We start from the raw sequence: 24,811 nt of genomic DNA, 5'->3' as shown, positions 1-24,811 counted from the left end.
TATAGATTTTGGCATATAGAAGGTTCTCAGATATTTAACTTACTTGAATTTCTTTGGAATTATCCCTCCTATATGAAGTCCAAGTGCTTGTCTCCATAAGACAGGATATCCACAGCTTTTATTATTAGAAATGTAAAGCCTGCTTGTTCTGCATGCCAACCAAATGAGTTTGTCCAAATAAATACCTCAATCCTCTTGGATTAAAAAAAATTATTGTTTTGCTGGGAAGAATATATTATCATAGTTGTGATCCAGTGAATTCCCACTCCAGCTAATAAAATTTTAAGGCAGTCTTTTCTTTCACTTGCAAAATGTTTTGCTATGTACAGATCTCAAACTCAGGCAAATAATCATCTCTGCAAAGTAGAACTCAAAATATTAGCAAGTCATTGCAAGAAACTGCAGAGAGTAAAAGCAATTTGAACAAGATTGCAAAAAAATCAATGAAGTCTATCCAAACCTAGTTCCTAGAGGTAATGCTATAACTATACTTAATCATTTTAATATTTCTTTATTGACTCATTGGACTGTGTTTGTTCTTTGCTACATTTCTGGCTGAAAGTCCACATTTTTCAGACCACCAATAATTAATCTAAAATGTTTAAATACAGAGTTCTTGCCTTGTGCTCTATTAACGAAGGCCCTAAAGAAAACTCCCATACATCCATGCCTCAAAACCAAAAACTGAAATGAACAAATCTCTTTTACTACCACAGAAATTCAACCTGAGTCTCCTGTTTCAAGAGGAACTCAGCAGAGCACTCCCAAGAATTCCATTTTGCACCAAGGCCAAACTCAAACAAGACTTTTACATGTGTCTTAAAAAGCAGGAAAGAGGCACCCAGGTGGCTCAGTCAGTTAAGCAACCAACTCTTGATTTCAGCTCAGGTCATGATTGCAGGGTTGTAAGACTGAGCCCTGTATTGGGCTCTGCTCTTGGCATGGAGATGGGTTAAGATTCCCTCTGCTCTCTCTCTCCCTTCCCTCTGCCCCTCCACCCCACTTTCTAAAAAAAAAAAAAAAAAAAAAAAAAAAAGGCAAAGGAAATAAAAATAAGACAGAACCAATCTAAATGAAGTTCCCAAAGAACATCAATTCCATTGATGTCATGAGACCTGGCTTAGTCATTGATAAGTTATGTAGAACTTCAGATATACTTTTGCAAATATATATATAATATTTCCACTATCAATAGATTCTGCAGGTAATATGAAGAGATATAAAACAGAGCCTCTTTTTTTTCAGGAGCTATAATCTAGTTAGATAATAAACATATTAGGAAGAATAAAATCAAAATTCAAAAAAATGGGAAATTGATTTTGCAATTTAATGATTAATCACAACATGGAGTCATTTATACATTCAACAAAAATTTGAATACCTCTACTTTGCACAAGCAGTAAGCACAATTTAAAAAAAGAGCCAGCAGAGTATTAACTGTAGAAACAGATTTTTGATATAGACTGGAAGTAATTTCTCAGCTATATTTAGATGCATGTACTACATCTAAATAGGATCTGTGCACTTAAAAAATATGAAAAGACACAGGAAAGTGCTCCGTGAACAAATTCAATTAATGAAATGGGAAAGAGATTTATGAATGAAAGGCAATGATAATTTATACCAGCTCCAGCATATTGAATGACTATATTAATGGCTAATGTTTATGGAGTACCCACTATGTCTCAGGCATGGTTCTAGATACTTTCACACGAATTAAGTTATTTATACATACAATAATCTTTTGATGTAGATGTTATTTACTCCATTTTAACCATTGTAAAACAGTATGAACACAGGAAATAACTTCCCTAGGTTAAGCAGCTTATAAATAGCAAAGCTGGAATTTGAATTTCGGGAACTGGTCACCAGAGCTGAGATGCATGGCCACTAGGCAGCCTGATTTCCTCTCAATAAATACAACTTTTAAGAAAAGGTTCCTATTTCATTGAATTCAATATACTTTTTAAACTATAAGAGGAAAATACTGCTTCATTTGGTTTATTGTCTAGTGTGCTTTGGTGATTAATTCAGTCCACACTCTCTTCCATGTTCCCACACCAGTAACCACGGCACACATCTCAAATTAGATGTGGCATGTAGAGCTAAAGCCTATATTAGTCCAGATCATTTATCTTCATAAGACATTATTACAGTAAAAGTAGAGGAAATTGAGAGGGATGCAGCTGCTGGAGAACGTAGGTGGGGGAGGGGAAGGAAGAGCACAGAGAAAAGGAAACAAAACATTTGGGTTATGAACCAGCCAGTGCATAATTAGTGCTAGAATTTTTAAGAAGATAACAGCAAGAACTTTATCTACCTTCTTTTACCTTTTTATCAATAATTATAATGAAAATCTATGCAAAATATGAAAGTATATACACACACATACACATACATTTATACATATATGCCTCTTATTGTTAACATAAAAAGATTTTTCTACCTTCTCCACTTTCTTCTATAGTATCCTCACCTTATAATGTGAAAGACAGCAGGCATAATAGAGCATAGACATCACTTTAGTAATCACACCCCCAAAAGACCCCATTCCAGGGAAAGAACTCCAAGTCAACAGAAATATACAGCATATATCAGAGCACTTGGAGGCTTAGAGTTCACTTATTCTAAGTTAAGGTTTTTGACAGTCCTGAGTAGGGGTCTGGTCTCTCCATTAAACCACATTGTTCCAGATTATGCCCGAGGATTACTACTGGGTACTTCTAGACTTTGTCTTTGTTAAAATGGTCATGATGAGCACCGCTAAGTATATATCATAGACAGCCCTGTCTTGTCACTAAACATTACCTTCAAGTGCTCTTCTATGGCTCCTAAAGTCATGTTTTTTGTTTTCTTGCCCTTCTTTTTTCTCTTCTTTTATTGATGAGGAAGGGGGAAGGTAGAGAGCACTAGTTTTAGGTTTGTTTGTTTTTTTTTAAATAAACGTATATTTTTCTTTAAAGGCATGTCATTTATTATAACTAAAAATGCATGCTGAAAGAAAATAACTATGACCCACCTGCAATTTGCTTAGCATCCATTTTTAACCAGTGTCTTCAGAGTCAGAAAGGAGTGGTTAATGGCATCTGTGTATGAAGAGCCAACGTAGTAGTGCTTTGCAGTACTTACAGATGGATGGACATATGTGTGTGGAGGATGAAGCAAAGTTCACAGTAACACCTCAACCACATTTTCACTGAGGCATTGAAAAAGAGAGCATGCCGACTGCAAAATATATTCACTACAAGCATATGTGAGAGGCTAGACAACAGAGAATGAGAGTTTGCTTTTATAACTGACAAACAAGCAACAAGAACTAGGGGAGTTCCAATTCCGATTTGGCAGCGTGAGGGATTCCACAGACCCACTCCCAGCTACCCTGGTGAAAACTGTGTAAATAATAGTTTTTAAAGCCTTTGGAAAGTATTTTTAAAAGTCTTTGGAAGTATGGTTTTTATGGCAAGTGAAGAATGATTTGTTCAAGAAAATCTACTAGATATTGGTAAGAACTGCCAGAATCTGTGACATCTGAACTAAGACCCAAACTCTTCCTGCTCCTTCCCAGCTAGCAAGACCCAACCTCCACTTGGACTGGGAAATCCAAGAACACAGGGTTGGATTCCTCTTCCCTAGGATCCCAGTCCTCCCAGGATGGACAGAATGACCTGCTTGCAGCTGCCTCTTATTGAGGCTATGTTCTAGCTAAGTGTGGCTGAGAGGCAGTGAAGACTTTCTTCCATCCAATCCCCACTTGTTAGACCGCTGTTGTGCTTCAGGCCTGACTCTGTTGAGGTTCAGTCATCCATACCCCATCTCATGAGGTGGGAATTTAAAAACCAATTTAAAAAAAGTTCTACCTGAAGAACCTGAAGGTCCTGCCCCAATAACCACCCACCACTCATCTCCTGAAGAGAGTATATCACACAGGGAAGAGGATGCCATTATCTTTATCCTCAACTCCAGAATCATGGCTCAGAGATTTTACTCAAGCAGAGAAGCAGGCTGTAGGACAAAGAGCTCTAAATTACTTCCCAAGAACTGACTCCATTTCCAATAGAGTCAAGAGGATTTCAAGCCTAAGGGCACCTTCTAAAATAGTGGAAGTTGTGATGAAGAGCGGCAGATAAGGCACTGATAAGTCATTAGAGACTAAACTGTAAGCCAGCTAATTTTCCAGAGAGAAACATTGACCTCAGGAACTATTCTTTAAAGGAGATGACCTTTGTTGCCATTTCTCTGCAAAGCAATGTGTGCCCCAGAGCATTGTTGGAAACCATAGAACAGTCACCTTGCAATTAGTGGAGTCTAACAGCTGAGTGTGGTTAGGGAAACAGAAACTCAAAAAAAGCCCCACAGAAACCACTTTAATCCAAGGGTGACTAAGAAAATACTCAAGGCTATGCCCGCTGCGAAGCAAGATCTGAGGCATAACTGATACTGAATCTTTTCAATTCAATGTCATGTTATAGTTGTCCATTATTTGGGTCTTCTTTAGTGTTTCTCAAGCTTGTTTAACATGTTTTTTATTTATAAAACTTCAGTATTGCTATAAGGAAGATTGTATCAGATAATAATAATACCAACAGCAGGCATTTACATTGCACTGAATCTTTAACCACATATTAGCCAACCAATATGTTTTTTTTAAAGATCTTTATTTGTTTGAGGAGGGGCAGAGAGAGAAGCAGACTCCCCATTGAGCAGGGAGCCCAAAGGTGAGGAGACATAGGGCCGACTTGGGGCTTCACTCCAAGACCCTAGGATCATGACCTGAGCCGAAGGCAGATGCTTCACCGACTGAGCCACCCAGGTGCCCCTGCCAACCAATATATATTTGTGAGCAGATCTGATTGCTCAGATACTAAGTGCTTACTGTGTGCCCTGAACTAAGTAGGCATTGTGGATATTACCACATTTAATACTCAGAAATATTATGTAGGTACTCATTCTCTTATATGCGTAAATCATCTAATACTTTGGCATGAAATCGATCTCATTCTCTTTCTTCTTTTCCATAAAAGTGAACAAAACATACACCTTTGTTTGAAGGAGATTTCATAAATACCCATTTGACATACATATACATTGAGTGTGGAGGAAGGGCAGTACAGGGGTCAAGTATAGGCAGCAATTCCTGTTTGTGCAGCTTTTCTGAAGAAAACTACTTTCCATATCTGTTTGATATTAAAAATTGAAAGTAAAACTATAAGAAGTAAAGGGCATATTTTATTTTTATGTAAACTTTATGGTTATCATTCTTTTATAGTCTTGATCATTTATGTTGAAATAGGAAAATCTAGAAGAATCCTCAAAATTCAACAACTTGTAGCTACATTTGTCAGGAATAAAATATTTAAGGTAAAATCAATTAGTACTCTTGCTTTTATAGCTCAAAGAAGCTCTATTCTTAAATGTATTATATATATATATTTTTAAAGATTTTGTTTATTTATTCATGAGAGAGAAAGAGAGAGAGAAAGAGACAGAGACACAGGCAGAGGGAGAAGCAGGCTCTATATATGGAGCCCCACGTGGGACTCAATCCTGGGTCTCCAGGATCACACTGAAGGTGGCCCTAAACCGCTGAGCCACCAGGACTGCCCTTAAATGTATTATATTAAACATACTAATGTTATCAATAAAATAAGTTTATATGATTCATGTTTATATCCTTAAGTTAATATAGACTAAAGTCATGTAATAAACTCTTTAAATAGTCATAAAATCTATTCTCTCTATAATTTCCATTTTTTGAAAAATATCCCCAAATCATATTTTCTCCCATGGCTGAAAAATGTACTTTTCTCTTATCTTTTCTTTGTTTTTTTTTTTTTTAACTCTTTCCATTTTTTAAAAGATTTTATTTATTTATTCATGAGATACAGACAGAGAGGCAGAGACACAGGCAGAGGGAAAAGCAGGCTCCTCAAGGGGAGCCCAATGTGGGACTCGATCCCAAACCCCAGTATCACACCCTGAGCAGAAGGCAGAGGCTCAACCACTGAGCCACCCAGGCATCCCTACTCTTTCCATTCTTCTACTAACTGAGACAAAGAACTTAACACTGCTTAATGACAATACACAGTTATGAAAAATAAAAGGGTTTCTAAATTAGACTATTTAGTTTTAAATCCCAGCTATTGAAATTTCTGGCTATTGGATTTTGTGGGGTATTTGAACATTAACACTAACTTGTTTATTGTGAAAACAAAAGATTAAATGTGAATTTATTTAATGAATGTTCAGTAAAATGTAGGTGCTATTATTCTTACAATAATTTCAAAATACATTCTCATGCATATTTTGTTTTCAGAAACATTTTATTTTACTACAGACAGTGTATGCAGGGCACTTAAAATATAAAATAGTACATATTATTAACATTATTATCATCACTATACTTATTACTAAAATAGTCTTCATACATACCACTTTTCTAATTTTTCCTATATGCCAGCTTCCTCCATGCTTTTCAAAACCACCATACATCTCTACTGCCTTCGGTCAATTATCCCACCAACCACTATCTTACACTCCTATTTTATCATTCAAACTATTACTAAAAATCTAGACCTTTCACAAGATACTTTCAGAAGAAAAGAAAGCTATCTGGTCATGCACTTCCTACCTGCTTTTAATGAAAAATCACCCAGGAAACAGACTTGGTAGTTTTGTTCTTCCACACACTTTGATTCAATCGTGTAGGATATCTTAAAGTGTCATTTGATAAAGTAATTTTGCCAAAAGCTAAAAGTTCATTCTCGTTCTCAGTTTTTGAGATTATAAATTCGAATGAGGCTAGGTATTTGTGTGGAATCAACTACATTAGTAGTCAAGCATTATGTCGTACTTGCTCTCGAGGAGAAAAAAGCCTCAATTGTTTCTATCAAATAATTCACTTTGCCCTGGTAAAGAATTAAAACACCTGATGACTACACATCACTATTTGACAACACGCTGGGGAGCAGGGCAGAATAAATTGATGTTCCCAAAAAATCTCTTTTACTAATGTTCACCATGATACTTTCTGTATATACATTTCAGTCTGATTCTCTGAACTATGAGACTTTTAGATTCCATTGTTCCCACAAACAGAAATTTACCAATATGTTCTGTTAACTATTTGCTTGTTTTACATTATTCTGAGATTGAACAATTAGGTTCCATTTCCTGAAGTTGATAATGGTAAGAATGATTTGATAATGATATTTAAATCAAGAACTTGCTAATAAATAAATAAATAAATAAATAAATAAATAAATAAATAAAGTACTTGTTAGCTATTGGTCCATTTTTATTATTTGAGAATATAACAATATATTTATATTAAAAATTCATATTTAATAAATGTTAAAGCACAGCATGCTAAGGACTTTAGAGTATCCCATCCAAAGCCAGATGCAAAGATATAAAATGGACAGTTTAGTCTTAAAATGAAAACTTTAAAAAATACTTATTAAGAATATTATGACATGTCTATGAAAATCATAATTAACATCTCAAATATGAAATGCAATTTGAAATATTTTCATGATTTTTCTGTTTCTTTGATGCTATATATCAAAAATATTTATAGACTGCACAGTGAGGAATACATCATTATATAGAGAAAAGCAAGAAATGGTAAATATGCAAAATCAGACACTAGGAAGAAATGGACCAGGTACCAAAACCCAAACCCTATCTATATATTAGGTCACTAGACAGGGACAGCTGGACCTACACAAAAGGAGGTGATGGACCTCAGCAGAAGTCTTGGCAATTTGAAGAAGAACGTTGTCAAAGGTCATGAAGAAATAAGATAAGATGAATAACAGAGATTCTTATTTTAGTCAAACAGCCTCTTCTGTCAGCAGTTCATTTGAGGGTTCAGGCTGCTTAATAAAACTGTCAGTGCTGGGATCCCTGGGTGGCGCAGCGGTTTGGCGCCTGCCTTTGGCCCAGGGCGCGATCCTGGAGACCCGGGATCGAATCCCACGTCGGGCTCCCGGTGCATGGAGCCTGCTTCTCCCTCTGCCTGTGTCTCTGCCTCTCTCTCTCTCATTTTCTCTGTGTGTGACTATCATAAATAAAAATTAAAAAAAAAAAAAAAAAAAAAAAACTGTCAGTGCTAAAGATTTCCTTTTTGCCAGGCTTCTGATAGGATTTATTGGGTAAGGTCTTAGGCCTAGGTAAGGTTTTTGTTTATTTGTTTGTTGTTTTTGTTTCTTAAATTTTTGTTCTTTTATCAAGGTTATTTGTCATGGATTATAATCTCCTAAATGGCTGGGACCTGTTTTTTCACTGGTTACACAAAAGCCCAGTCACACATTTTGAACAAGTGACATTTTAGGGCCTCCAGAGGCCTTGACTCTGACTTGAGCATTAACTTTTTTACTTCATAACAAGATGTGTAGCGTAACCCTTACAAGTGGCATTATTCTAACAAATTTATTTAATTAAAATCATTTTATTAGTGCACAGTTACATAAAAGTGTGTTCTGCTTTTCCCAAGACACATACTGAACAAAGAAAAGAACAATAAAATTCTCTTTATAAAATGTGTAGAGTACTTTTAAGATGTTATCGAGCTCATATTTGACAAACTTTGTTCTTTGGAAAGTTTTAGCATGAAAAATAATAGCTGAATGAATTTAATACAATCTCTCAGTCTAACATATAACATTATCTAGTGTGTGAGATTGTATGTTTGTATACATATTGTGAATTTTCATGATTGAAGATTCTATTTAACTTTAATATGAATTTGATTATAGGGCAACTAATTAGGCAAGTTATCTAATGTCCTTAATAATCTATTAACTGCATACGATTCTATTTATAATCTTGTGCAGATTAATCTTGTGTATAGTTGTTTCAAGTTATATTAGTATTTTATGTTAGTCTGGATACTTAGTAAACATAGCAATACAGAAAATACTAACGATACACATGGCAAATATACATTTATACATTTAATGAAAACAATTATTTTCATTAAAGAAAATCCTACCCCAAATAAATAATAAAACGTTGTAATAGGAATATTGCCAAGCAGCCTGATTTCCAATTGTTATCATTGCACTCCCTGCCTGAATTTAGGCTGCAACTTAGAATATAGTTTACAATCTTTGCTTTTCTTCCTGAAAAGATCTGTCAGAAGGACAGAAAAGATGTGTCAGAAGTCAGAAGCACACAATCAAATTACCCGAGGTAGCAATAGTTGGTTATAAGAATAGACATGAAATAAAGGAACAAAAGTAACCATGTCAGCAGCCACACAGCTAGGTCTTAACTAAAACAGTAGGATGCATCCTTGCCTTTCAATACACAATAGGAAAGACCAGGAATCTCATGGTAGTGCCATCCTGTCACCCATCAGAAAAGACATCTGTTTCCTTTATTCTAGAGATTATCATTCCCAGGACTCATGTTCTCAGAGCTCCACTAGTCCATTTGCTTTAATTTTCTTTTCTGTATCATCTTCTACAATGATTGCCATTCTTTAAAAATGATTTCTCTATCTCTATCTGTCTCTCTGAAATTTGAACTCCTACCCAAGTAAGAAACTTATTAGCTCAATCAATCACCATCCATTCAGTATAGAACTCCATATAAAAGTAATATACAGCATTCACATTCCAGGTCATCTCAAAAATTAGAAACTTTCAATTTTTTTCTAACCTCTGGGTCTATGACTTTTATTAGAGTGATCCATTGGTCAATAAGCAGAGGCTAGTGAAGCATAATCACATGATGCAAAATGAGAACAATTTCTCTTAAGTGTCAACACTTGCAACCACTTTCATCAGAAGGAAATTAGAAGTACAACAGACATTTAAAAGCCTCTTCAACTTCTCTCTGTACACTAACAACACTCACCTATACTTGTTCTCTTCCAAACTTACAATGTTTCTTATATACTCATTTAAAAAGTTTTATTGAGCACTGTCTCTGTGCCTCCCTACCCTCATGAAGCTCATAGTCTACTGGAAAGAACTGATGATATACACCTCATAGAACAGTAGATAATTTGCTTACAATTATGCTGCATTGTATAAAGAAGATCCACATAATGTTAGGATACTCTATAAAAGGAAGAGGAGAGATTTTTCTGTGGATGAGGTTTTTAAGTGAGTGCTTCAGAGTTAGTTGGGGTTAGGGAGTGAAATTTTCAAGTGGAGCCAGAAGGTACAAAAGTCATAAGCAAGAAAGAAAAACTGAGATATCAGAGTCATTGAGAAAATAAAAAAAGATAGATAATGGTGGGAGAGAGAGTGCATGAGCCATGTTTGTGTGCTTGGAACTTCACTAGGCAGTCAGAAGACAGAACATACAGAGCCATTTAGACCATGTAAATGTTAGATTTTTCTGACTCACCGCAGCCCTAAGAAAATTTCACATTAAAGGAAAACATGAGAGGATTTATACTTCTGGAAAATAAAAAAGAAGAAATTAAGTATTTGTGAAATACTATTATCTTCTCAACAGTTTATTTCAATCAGTTCCACTAATATTCTTTAGAGATTCTTTTTCAATATATGATCCAATCAAGGCTCACATATTACATCAGTTTAGCATCTTTTTGTTTCCCCACAATTTGGAAAAGCTCCTCATAATTTCCGTGTTTTTTTTTTTGTTGTTGTTGTTGTTGTTCTTTACCTTTATGTTTTTGAAAAGCATGGACTAGTTATTCTATAGAAAGTCCCTTTATTTGAGTTAATCTAAAGCTTGCTCATGTTCAGACTCAGGTTTTGGCAGACTCATTTTTGGCAGGAATGCCAAGAGACACATGGGAATGGCTTCTCTTAATTGTGGTGATAGTAACTTTGATTATTTCTTTAAAGAAATAATGAGAATGGAAAAATACCTATATAACTAAAATAACAGAAAAATTAAATGGGCTTCTTAAAAAAGATTTATTTATTTATTTGGGGAGGGGAGAGGGCAGAGGGAGAGAGAGAATCAAGCAGATCTGTGCTGAGCTCTGGGCCCATTGCAGAGCTTGGTCCCAGGACCCTGAGATCTGACCAGAGCAGAAACCAAGAGTCGGTCACTCAACCATCTGAGCCACTCAGGTACCACTATGTATGTATGGGCTTTTATATTTACAATAGATTTGTCATTTTCAATCCTTTCTGTAGATCTAACATTCCATTCTGAGGAACTTCCCTATTTTTTTTTTAAGATTTTATTTATTTGTTCATGAGAGACACAGAAAGAGGCAGAGACACAGGCAGAGGGAGAAGCAGGTTCCCTGCAGGGAGCCTGATGTGAGACTCAATCTCAGGACACCAGGATCACGATCTGAGCCAAAGGCAGACACTCAACCACGGAGCCACCCAGGCACTCTCCTTACGCTTTTCTTGTAGCACACTTCTACTGTAGCATAGCTGAGTTTTCCTTCTGAAAGCATCTTTACCTTGCCTATGCTTATGCATTAAGCATAAGCATAAGCATAGGACATTACTATTGTATATGAAATTCTGGTTTAGTAGGTTTTTTTATTTTTTGCCTTTTCTTTTTTACCTTTTATAAATGGTCTCACCTTATGCATTGTCTTCCATTGTTTCTAAGTTAGCTCTCAACTGTATCATTTTTTTTCCCCTGTATGTGTGTATTGCTTACCTCTGGCTGTTTTCCAGATATTTCTCGTATCTTTGATTTTCATTAACTTGATATGAAATGCCTAAGTGTGGTTTTTGTTGTATTTGTCTTGCTTGAGATTTACTGAGACTCTTGAACTCTTAAGTTTGTGTGCGTGTGTGTGTGTGTGTGTGAGAGAGAGAGAGAGAGTATAAATGAAATTTGGGAAACATTTTCCATTATTTCTTCAAATATTATGACAAATTCTTCTCTTCTCCTCAACTTATGTTATATTGTTGGTTCTATTCTCCCAGTCCTTGAGACTGTTTTTTTTTTCAACAAATATTTGTGCTTTTCAGATTGAATAATTTCTGTTGAAATGTCTTCAAGTCAATCTTTACTTCTGCCATATTAAATTTTTTGTTAAGCCCAGCTAGTAACCCTTTTATTTTTTTTATTTTTTTTATTTTTTTGACCCTTTTATTTCATATATTTTACTCTTCTGTTCTAGAATCTAAACTTTCTGCTTTCAGCATCTCTAGCATCACAACTTTGGTTTCTACTGATCTCATTTTCTCTAACCTCTGAGCTACACATTTTCTGATTACTTTAGATGCCTGCTATTATATAATTTTATTCTGACCATGTGGATAATATGTTTTGTAGACTCTAGAATCTTGTATTTTCCACCGAAGAATGTTGTTCTTGTCATCCTTATTGCAGTTGTTTCCACTAGCAGACAGTTACATTGGCTGGACTCTCCATACTGTCTGCCCTACAGATTGCTTTCTGCCAGGCTCCCTGAGTTCCTCCATGAAGGCACAGTATAAGGTTATCCAAGATTTAGTAGGAGCATACACATAGACTTTAAGGCTTCTCACCTTGGATTCTTCTTTTTTGGCATTTCCCTCTTCACTTTCCATTTGCTTTGGCAGCCCCAAGTTGTTTGGAAGAGAGTGTACCCAGGAAAAATATTCCAGAAACAAAAACCTTATACAAGCACAGCCACTTCTTTCAAGATTGATACCTTCCCATCTTCTTCCTGCTTTTGTTAGGTCTCTAGTTTCAAAAGTTGTTTTCAAAATTATGTCTATAATTCTTGTCATTTTTATCTGCATGTCAGTTGATAGAAGCTATTCTATCATAATCAGAAACAGATTTGCAGATTTATTTTTTTTAATTTTATTTATTTATTCATGAAAGAGACACAGAGAGAGAGAGAGAGAGAGAGGCAGAGACACAGGCAGAGGGAGAAGCAGGCTCCATGCAGGGAGCCTGATGTGGGACTTGATCCCAGGACTTCAGGATCATGCCCTGGGCCAAAGGCCAGTGCTAAACAGCTGAGCCACCCAGGGATCCCCAGCAGATTTAAACTTTGCATTGTAGTCTGAAAATATGCTGGGGACAATCCCAATCTTTTAGTATCATTTGAGACCTGATTTGTGACGCAGTATGTGGTCTATTCTGGAGAAAGTTCCACATGCACTTGAGAAGAATGTGTATTCAGTTGCATTTGGCATTTCTATACACTAACAATGAGACTGAAGAAAGAGAAATTAAGGAAGCAATCCCATTTACAATTGCACCCAAAACTGTAACATACCTAGGAGCAAACCTAACCAAAGAGGTAAAGGATCTACACCCTAAAATCTACAGAACATTTCTGAAAGAAATTGAGGCAGATGTAAAGAGATGGAAAAAACATTTCATGCTCATGGATTGGAAGAATAAATATTGTGAAAATGTCTATGCCACCCAGGGTAATTTACATGTTCAGTGCAATCCCTATCAAAATAGCATGGACTTTCTTCACAGAGTTGGAACAAATCATCTTAAGATTTGTATGGAATCAGAAAAGACCCCAAATAGCCAGAGGAATATTGAAAAAGAAAACCAATGCCAGGGGCATCACAATGGCAGATTTCAAGCTGTATTACAAAGCTATTATCATCAAGACAGTATGGTACTGGCACAAAAACAGACACATAGATCAATGGAACAGAATAGAGAACCCAGAAATGAGCCCTTAACTCTATGGTCAATAAAGAAGGAAAGACTATCCAATGGAAGAAAGACAGTCTCTTCAACAAATGATGTTGGGAAAATTGGACAGCCACATGCAGAAGAATGAAACTGGACCATTCTCTTACACCAGACACAAAGACAAACTCAAAATAGATGAAAGATCTAAATGTGAGATAAGGATCCATCAAAATCCTAGAGGAGAACATAGGCAAAAACCTTTTTGAACTTGGCCACAGTAACTTCTTGCAAGACACATCTATGAAGGCAAGGGAAACAAAAGCAAAAATGAACTATTTGGGACTTAAGATAAAAAGCTTCTGCACAGCAAAAGAAATAGTTAACAAAACTAAAAGACAACCTACAGAATGGGAGAAGATATTTGCAAATGACATATCAGATAAAGAGCTAGTATCCAAGATCTATAAAGAACTTATTAAACTCAACAGCAAAGAAACAAAAAATTCAATCATGAAATGAGAAAAAGACATGAACAGAAATTTCTCCAAAGAAGACATACACATGGCCAAAAAGCACATGAGAAGATGCTCCACATCACTTGCCATCAGGGAAATACAAATCAAAACCACAATGAGATACCACCTCACACCACCTTTCACCAGTGAGAATGGTGAAAATCAATAAGATTGGAAACAAACAAATGGAGAGGATGTGGAGAAAGGGGAACCCTCTTGCACTGTTGGTGGGAATGCAAACTGGTACAGCCACTCTGGAAAACAATGTGGAGGTTCTTCAAGAAGTTAAAAATAGAGCTACCCTACGACTTAGCTAGTATTTACTAGCTAAGTGTTTATCCCAAAGATACTGATGTAGTGAAACGCTGGGACATCTGCACCCCAATGTTAATAGCAGCAATGTCCACAATAGCCAAACTGTGGAAGGAGCCACAATGTTCGTCCACAGATGAATGGATAAAGAAGATGTGGTCTACGTATACAATGGAATATTACTCAGCCATCAGAAAGGACAGATACCCACCATTTGCTTTGATGTAGATGGAGCTGGAGGGTATTATGCTGAGTGAAGTAAGTCAATTGGAGGACAATCATATTATGGTTTCACTTATATGAAGAATATAAGAAATAGTGAAAGGGATTATAAAGGAAAGGAGGGGAACTGAGTGGGAAAAATTAGAGAGGGAGACAAACCATGAGAGACTCTGAACTCTGGGAAACAAAGGGTTGTGGAAAGGGAGGTTGGTGGGGGGATGTGGTAACTGGGGGATGGGCAATGAGGAGGGCACTTGATGGGATGAGCACTGGGTGTTCTAGTATATGTTAGGAAATTAAATTTAAATTTTAAAAATGTAAAAACAAACTTTGCAAAGACTCATTTGACTGCCATGTGGCAAAGAGTTTGAAGGGGCAGGTATTGAATATAGAAAGATGTTAGGAGCCAACTAAAATAATCTGTAGGAGATATTTCAGACTAAAGTTGTGGTAAAAAGATATGAAGTGGGAAAAGTTCAAATATGGTTATAATTGTGATTAACAAGATACTTTCTTCACATGTATTACTAAATTAATTCATTTAGTATTTCCAGAAACACAAGGACTAGTAAAACCCTTGAAATGAAGAGCTGGTTTTTTTTTAATATAAAGAAAATGCCATGTTACCTGAGATCTATAGTGCTTTGTTGTTTGTAACATGCAACATTATATTCTATATCACCCTGAAAGAGATAAAATACATCACTGCCAAATTCAACCTTAATATGCCATTGGGTGTAAGATGCATCATAACTTTAGAGATACTAAAACCTGAGAAAAAGGTCTCTCCTGAAATCAAGGAAACATTATACTTTATAAAAATTATTCCAAAAGTGCTCTAGTGGATACCTTACTATCTTCTTCCTAACAGCATCCTCATCTTGTTCCAGAAACTGCAATCATGCAGCCCTGTGACTCAGAGGAAGCTGATTATTCTAAATCAACCATGATTATCTCATCTCCCTTTACAGAGATTGATGGAGGGACCCACATATCATCCAGTCAATGAAGCACATTTCTCTGGGGCGGCTACTGATTTGGGGCCTCTTTTACTAAACTGAACCAATCAAACTCAAGGAAAGACTAGTTTTTGATTGGAGGAGGAATTTTCACTTCAGCTGAGTATGGACAAGGAATTGAACTTTGCTCCAGTTGCAGCTACCAGCCATTCTGCGGATTAGAAGGGAAGTAGGTCCATGATAAATCAACATAGAGAGATGGGCCATCCATAGGGACTTACAGAGAAGTGGAGTCAAACCAATGCTTGGAGACCACCATATCTCTGGATTACTTTCCAGTATGTTTCCTTATTCTTACAGTCAGTTTGATTTAGAGTTTTGATTATTTGCCTCCGAAAGCACCCTAGCCTATATATAGTCCAAGTCAAAACCCAGCACCTCTAGGTTGGTGGTTCATCTATTTCTGACATTTTTAACTGATAACCATCCTCCCTCTCACTTTTTTCTCTCACAATTGGATCTGTCCTTTGCTCTCTTGATAATCATACCCTGACTTTATCTCAACTTTGCTGCTGTTCTCTCTTATTCTTTACGCTAACTTGCCATGACTCAGTCTGACCTACTTAATCTTTTCTGTTTCTCTGTCCAGTGTTGACAATTTAGCACTCCTCTTCCTGGGACATGGCCTAGATAGGATTGTTCAACTCAAGTTATTTATTTTCTGTACACTGGCAATAAATCATACTAATTATAGAGGGCACAAATCCAGCTGAAGCATACCGCATGTTCTCATAGTCCTTTTTCCTTGTCCAGAATTGGTTTCAGCAATATCAATATTGGGTTCAGACATATCCTCTGTCAGAATTGTCCCTTTGGTGTCATCTTTTTAGGAGTTTCTGAAAACACTTAACAGTATTACAACTTCTTGGTCTACACTTTACCCTATATTTTTGGTCCATAATTGCTTTCACAACTAAGTCAGATCTCTGTTTTACTTTTCTATTCAATTCTACATTGAATCACACTTTTTATCTCTTTAAGGTCATATTTTCTTCTTATCTTTAGAATGAACATGTTTTCTTACAATCTTTATTTTCAGGGTGAGAAAAATATTTGTAAAAGATATATTTTTTATTGTTTTCTATCTATCACACTTCTTTTTTCTTATCATACTTATTTTTCCTTGCTACCATAAAGGAAATAGCCTTTACGGATATAAAAAGGAATATCAATTTTGCTTCAGTAGAGAAAGGAAGGAATTTTATTACTAAAATTTTCATCTACTACTTTCTTTGGCTTGAACTACTTTTCACAGAGTATCAAAACTGAGAGAAGGTAAAGAATACACCTAAAATGTTATAGAGGGCAAGATTAAGACCATAATACAAATGTAAAAAATATTAATCTCAGTCCATGACCTCAGGTATGAAAGAAATCTATGTCTCAATAATTTATCTTAAATTTTACTTCAACTTATTTTTTTTTCAGTAAGATCTGCACTTTTTTTAGGTAGAGTATTAGGGATAAGAGGAGGAGTTGTTGGACATGCTCCGGCCCTCATTTGTATCCAGTCTACCCAGAATAGTTAAAAATTTCTCGGGTCCATTTTATCTCCTGCTGTGAATACTTACAGATCACTGCAGTATCCCTTATGCAAACAGATCCACTTCTGTGTCAACTATGTATAAGAATGTGTGCATGTGTGTACAGTGAGTTATTTGCTGAGTGTGTCTGGAGGCAATTTTTAGTGGCATACAGAAGAGGGGGAGAAGTCAATGTGCTGCTTTCCTGAACCACTCTATAAGGAAAGGAATTCTGACATTGTTTTAGATCCTCCCTAACTAGAAACACAAAAATGTCATTAATAATGACAGAGCTGAACTTAATAAACCTTGCCACATTTCTGGTTTCTTTGCCTTGAACAAGAAACATGGTTTCTGGTGTTTTCAGATCCATAGGCAGCACTTCTAAAATATGGAGTTTTTTTATTACATAAATGTATATCCCAAATTTCATCAAGGCATGGGGTATTTAAAAGCACAGGCTTTGAAACGTAATTTTTCTTAATTTCAAATGGCTATCTTAAAAAATAAAATCCCAAGTATTCTAAGTATTCTTCTCTTCTGTGTTATTCCATTCCTGGAACAGTAAACATAAGAATGTCTTCACTATTACCTGAATAAGAGGAGGGGATCACTAATGACTAGGAGAAACACACTGATTATTGTAATAAAATACTACTTTATTATATCAACATTGACTTCTAGTTTGTCTCCCTACTCTCAGTATTTCTTCTTATTTTCCTATACAAATATATTAAAAAAACACTAATAATATTTATGCCATATTTATCTTCCTCAAATACCACTTTTGTCATGCAACTGGTTCTTTGCTCCCAATTTCTAGAGAATAAAGTCTAAAATATTTAGCTTGGCATTCAGATCCTACACTATATCACTCCAACTTACATTTCCATTTTAATTTCTCTTAACTTGTCTGTAATAAATATTTATCCCCCACCCCCACCCCGGCACAACAGCCTATTTGTTATCTCCATCTATTAAAAGTCCCTAACCCTGAAAACATCTCAAATCTGTTTCTTCCCTGGTGCCTTCTTTAATCAAACCAGCGAAAAATGATCTCTTCTCCCTAGAAACAACAGTAATGCTTGCCTGGATTACAACCATGGGTCTTAGCTGTAAAATGTCTTGAATATTTCTCTTGTTCAATGTTTTTACAACTTATTCATGAAGATAATGCTCGAAACTAGATGTCCTAGGTCATCTCTCATCTTACTATCTACAATATGTTTCACACTGAGTAGCCACTTAAATAACATTGTTTGACAGATTTGGGCTGGCTAGGAGGTTCGGTCAGTTAAGACTCTTGATTTTGGCTCAGGTCTTGGTCTTGGGGTTGTGAGATCGACACCCACATTAGGCTCTGTGCTCAGCACAAAGTCTGGTTGATATTCTCTCTCCCTTTCCTTCTTCCCCTACCCCTGCTCATGCTTGTGCTCATTCTCTCTCAATAAATAAACAAGTAAATAAATCCTAAAATATGTATCTATATAGATATAGATACCTATATCTATGTAGAATAACTTGTTTGAGAGACTTATCAATAATCTCTCAATTTTATGTAATAAAACCAGAGAAGAACTTTCTATTTTTGTTCACTGGCCATTTAGTCTTAAAATACATAATCCTGCTTCACATATGTGATAAATACTTAAATACAGAATAAAGGATTTATAACCATTCGCCTCATTGTCTCATTTGCTACTCCAATTCAACCAAAAACATCACAAATAAACAAGAGAAAGAACCAAAATTATACACCCTAACTCTCAAAAACTTCTGATGAAAATAACCAATAAACTGTTACCCGTCACATAGAACTGAGTGTCATGGTCACTTCTGATTTTATGAAAGAAACTTTTAAAAATACAGTACTTTTCATGTCTCCTAAATATGAATATGAAAAAGTTCATTTGAGTCTATTTTTTATGCCTCATGCAGCACAAGTGAAGGAAGCAATGATGAATATTGAAGCAAGTCAGAGATATATGTGTCACTCTTTCAGATGAAATAGTGTTGGAAAAATCTGCAGAGGGAGAGAAATTTACCCTATCTTTAGTGATTCTACTTAATCCCCAACCCACATACACTGATGATAATAACAATAATAATAACAGCAACAACAATCAATTTAGAATAGCTATTCCAAGTTTAAAATATGCAATGCAAGCAGATCTTCATGGTTATTAATAAAATATTAATTACATTTCATTTAATAATTCATCATTCATATATTTTGTTACATATTTATGTTACAACTTTGTCCTTTTCAGACATAATACTAATGAGTCCAAAGATCAAACTCTGGAAAAACTCACATATATTATAGTTGTGGAAAGTATAAGATTCTGGCTAAAGCATTTTCCCATCACATACTCAAAACCTAAACAATTCTCATAAACATTTTTATTTCCCATATCAAATTTAGAATAAGTCACAAATATACAATAACATAGGGTTTAGAAATACTGACATTAATCCAAAATATGCTAATTAATGCACACTAATAAATGCAAACTATGCTAATCACTATAAGTTTGCAAATATGAGCCTCATATTATTGTTAAATGCTTTATGGTTACTGGCTAGAATATTTAAATGTAAATCACAGAGCTAATCATTAGAGTGGCATACCTATATACCATATAACTGAAAGACAGGGATGTTAAAATTCAATTTATTAATGTTAAATGGGAGTTTCCTTAAGAATATCCAAAAAAAGATGGCCAGCCAATCATACGGTAGATGAATCTGATTTTTTATGCATTGATGTCATTAAAGATGATAGATAAACGGATGGGAAGATGGGCAAACCAGAAGCCATTCTCTTTCAGACACACTTCGCTCTAAGTGCAAAATTACACACACATATACACACACCCCTAAACACACACTTGTGTGCATGTGTTTACTGTATAAAATTGTTGCTAGATTCCTCTTTAAGAACCATAAAACAGAATGTTTTTCTAAGGCAATTATCTGGGACCATGAGAAACAAGAAGCAAAGCCTTTGAGAACATAGATATTCAAAATCAATTAAATTCATTCTGGAAGTTATATATCAGATTCATTTGTTGATCAAAAGAAAAATTTCAAAGTTCACAGATTTCTCCAATTCCTTTATTACATTTCCATTTGAATACCAGATATTTTGATTAAAATTATTGTTCAACAGTAGATCCCTTCAAATATAGCTTAAAAAGTCTCCTCAATAATGTTTACAACTGATGTTGTACTTTAGGAAATTTTATAAATATTTTCTTAAGTTTAGAATTCCTTTATTATGTCACTGAAATCCATCCTCTATATGCATCCACTCATCTATCCATCCATTCATCCTCAGGAAAATTTAAAAAAAATTAAATGGTGCCTTGTTTAAATGAAGATGAGTGGTAGAAGTTACAGATGGATGGAGACAATTGTATCTACTTAAAGAATTTATCTATATAAAAGACTATATAAAGTCTTAAATAGAGGGGTATGAGAATTTTTAAAAACTAATTTGAGGCATTCGAACTAGATATAGATGGTATGCTTGGGGTGACTTCTGAATTTTACTCTATGCAAATTTTTAAAAATTCACCCCATTCTTGATTGCTTTGTACAATAAATTTATAGAATTTGGATTGGAAGAAAGGTTTCTAAAGGGCTCCTTACTAATCATTATTTTAAAAAATATATTTTATTTAAATTCAATTTGCCAACATATAGTATAACACCCAGTGCTCATCTCATCAACATTCTTATTCCAGACCCAATTAATGTCATTTTTTACTTGAAGACAGGAACAAAATCTCTTCTTCAAATATTTCTTATCCATGGGATAGTTTTCCCCCATTTTATGAGCTCTTGGCCAGTAGTTTGATTGTTTGTTAATTTATCTATTGCTTTCATCCATATTTTTTTAAGAATTTTTAAAATTTTATCATCCATATTTTAATATTTAGGATGAATGGTATATTATTCATGTAGAAGGCCCTCTCATCCATTCATGGCCTCATCTGATTATCAAAGTAATCCTATGAGATAGTGAAGGCTAACATTGTAATCATCACTTTACTGACAAAAAAGAAAAGAGGGGCAGAGAGCTGACTTGATTTCCTACAGATCACACAGTTAATCAGTGATGGGACAGAGAGAAGTTGGAATCCCTGCAGGTACTCTCAAAATAATATCAAATTCTAGGTTATGAATATGAAGATAAATTTAAATTGTTCCTTCTGGAACTAATTCTTCCCTCTGGACTACTTGAGTTTCAGCTAATCTGTTCAATTCTTCTAGAAATTATTCAGAGTATATATGGCATCAGGAGGCTATAAAATATATTGTTGTATTTCTCAAACTAATATCATTTCACTGCCACCCTCAACACTACTACCATTTCCAAACACCATTCTTATTGTTATTTAATTTTTTCTTCATCTTAAAAAGAAAACATAAACTTTAGTCTTCCTCACAAAATATCTAAGGTATTAATGGTTCGATGTGATATATGTGAGATATATATATACATGTTTGTTAGTACAGAAGTCACACAATAACTAAAAAATAAATTCTGACTCATTTATTTACCTATTTCTGTGTTTCTGGAAAATAAGCTCTCAAAATCTTGGTTTTCTTGGTATTATTTTAAAATAGTAAAACCTGCCTAGAGTGAATTGTTTAGATATGAATAATATATGCCAGGTGTCTGGCACAGTGAAGCCGCTCAGTAAATTATCTTAATTTATTTTAGACTACAAACTTTAATCCATTAGCACTTCTTAAAATATGTCAGGTTTTTTTTTAAGATTTTATTTATTTAATTGAGAGAGACAGCATGAGCGGTGGGGAGGGACGAAGGGAGAGAGCAGACTTCCTGCTGAGCAGGGAGCCCAACTCAGGGCTAGATCCCAGGACCCAGGATCATGACCTGAGCCCAAGGCAGATGCTTAACTGACTGAGCCACCAGCACCCTGATATGTTGGTTTATTAAACTTGTTTCCACTATCCATTATTACTCTACTTATAATAATTACTTACTCACTTCCTACAATTTAAAAGCCTCCCAATCTGGTCTTTCTTTTATTTATTTTTATTTTTTATTTTTTGGTCTTTCTGTTAAATCTTCTTCCTCCTCAGTGTATCCTATAAAATATCCTAAATAAATTAATCACATTAGACGTTTCCAAATTTTTTCCTCTGCTTTAGAGTAAATATAATTTATCTTATGACATGATATTTCATAATATGATTTATATATAAATGATATTCATAATATGATTTATATATAAATTCCAGACTTATCACCACTTTTACCCCTTCATACAGGTGGACCAAACAAAGCTGGTCCACCAGCTGATCCAAAATAAATTATCTTTCCCATTTTGCCCCCAAGTAATCCTCTAGCTTCAAGCTAAGTTTGAATTTGTAATACCCTCATCCTGAATTTCCCTCAAAAATGCCTTGAATATTCTTTTTTAAAATTTAAATTCAATTTGGTTAACATACACTGTATTATTCGTTTCAGAGGTAGAGTATAGTGATTCATCAATTGCATATAACACCCAGTGATCATTACATCAATTGCTCTCCTTAATGTCCATTACCCAATACCCCATGCACCCTCCCCTCTTCCCTCCAGCAACCCTCCATTTTTTCTCTATAGCTAAGTCTCTTATGATTTGCCCCTGTCTCTGTTTTCATCTTATTTTATTTTCCCTTCCCTTCCCATATGTTCATCTGCTTTGTTTCTTGAATCCCACATATGAGTGAAATCAAATGGTATTTGTCTTTCTCTGACTTATTTCACTTAGCATAATACCCTTGGTTCCATCATTGCAAATGGCAAGATTTCATTTTTGATGACTAAGTAATATTCCATTGTCTATATGTACCACTTCTTTTTTATCCATTCATCTGTCATTTGATATCTGGGCTCTTTCCATATTTTGGGTACTGTGGACACCGCTACTATAAACATTGGGTGCATGCACCCCTTCGAATTACTGTTTCTATCTTTTGGATTAATACCTACTAGTGCAATTGCTGGGTCATAGGGTAGTTCTATTTTCAACTTCTTGAGGAACCTCCATACTGTTTCCACAGGGGCTGCATCAGTTTGCATTCCCACCAACAGTGTAAGAGGGTTCCCCTTTCCCTGCATCCTTTCCACCATCTATTGTTTCCTCACTTGTTAATTTCTCAGCCATTTTGACTGGTGTGAGGTGGTATCTTGTGGTTTTGATTTGTATTTCCCTGTGGTCAAGTGATGTTGAGCATTTTTTTATGTGTCTGTTGGCCATTTGTGTGGCTTCTTTGGAGAAATATCTGTCATGTCTTCTGCCCATTTCTTGACTGGATTTTGGTTTTTGGGTGTTGAGTTTGATAAGTTCTTTACAGATTTTGGATGTCCTTTATCTGATAAGTCATTTGCAAATATCTTTTCCCATTCTGTAGGGAGAAAATTTTTGAAAAGTTTCATTGACTCTTTCCTTTGCTGTGCAAAACCTTTTTATCCTGATGAAGTTTTAATGGTTCATTTTCTGCTTTTGTTTCCTTTATCTTTTAGACGTGTCTAGCAAGAAGTTGCTGTGGCTGAGGTCACAGAGGTCCTGCTATGTTTTCCTCTAGGATTTTGATAGATTCCTGTCTCACATTTAGGTTTTTAACCAATTTTGAGAAATGCCTTAAGTATTCTTGACTCTTTAATCCTTTATGAAATTTAAGATTCATTTCATCAAGTTCCAAAAATAACACTATTGGGTTATAACTAAAATTTTCTTGAGGGGTGCATGGGTGGCAGTGGTTGAGTGTCTGCCTTCAGCTCAGGGCATGATCTTGGGGTCCTGGGATCAAGTCCCACATCGGGCTCCCTGCATGGAGCCTGCTTCTCCTTCTGCCTGTGTCTCTGCCTCCCTCTCTCTCTTGTGTTCCTCAAGAATAAATAAGTAAAATCTTAAAAAAAAAAAAAAGAATTTTGTTGAACTTATAGGTTGATTTCAGAATAAATTATTACTTTATAGTATGAATGCGTTTTATCCATGATGATCTATGTCCCTATTTATTTAAGTCTTCTTTAATATCCCTTAATACAATTTAAAATTTTTAATGTTTTATTAATGTACTTAGGTGTTCTGTTACTCCTGATTATACCGTTTGCTTAAAATAGCCATTTGCTGTTGGTGTATAGAAATATAATAATACTAATTTTAATCTTATATCCAGCCAGCTTGCTAAATGCTCTTATTAAATTCAATAATATATCTTTGGATTATTTTAGTTCTCTAATTAAATGCTCATAACACCTGCAAGTATCACTAGTGTACACTTCCTTTTCCAATCTGCATACATTGAATCATAGTTTAAGCCTCCAACACAATGTTGAATAGAATGATGATAGAATTTGTCCTATCTAGTGCTAACCCAGGAAAACAAGTAATTAATTTGTGCAGAAAATCCCAGGGAAAAGAAGCAGGAGATCAATAAGAGGAAAAAACATAGGGAGGAAAAACCAGTACAAAGGTGAATAATTGATCACCTGTATGACAAGTGGGGCTTGGTACCATTGAGATAATGTGAGATATTATAAAGATTACGTCCCACAATTGTTCACTTGAGAGAAGAAAAAGAGGCGCATTTATTCTCTGACTCTTGTCCTCCATTGCTTAAGAATGGTTCATGAGATATTAACCCA

Source organism: Canis lupus, chromosome 21, assembly GCF_003254725.2.
Source record: "Canis lupus dingo isolate Sandy chromosome 21, ASM325472v2, whole genome shotgun sequence".
Lineage (NCBI taxonomy): Eukaryota > Metazoa > Chordata > Mammalia > Carnivora > Canidae > Canis > Canis lupus.
The sequence above is the reverse complement of the archived record's forward strand: the minus strand, read 5'-3'. Positions refer to the sequence as shown.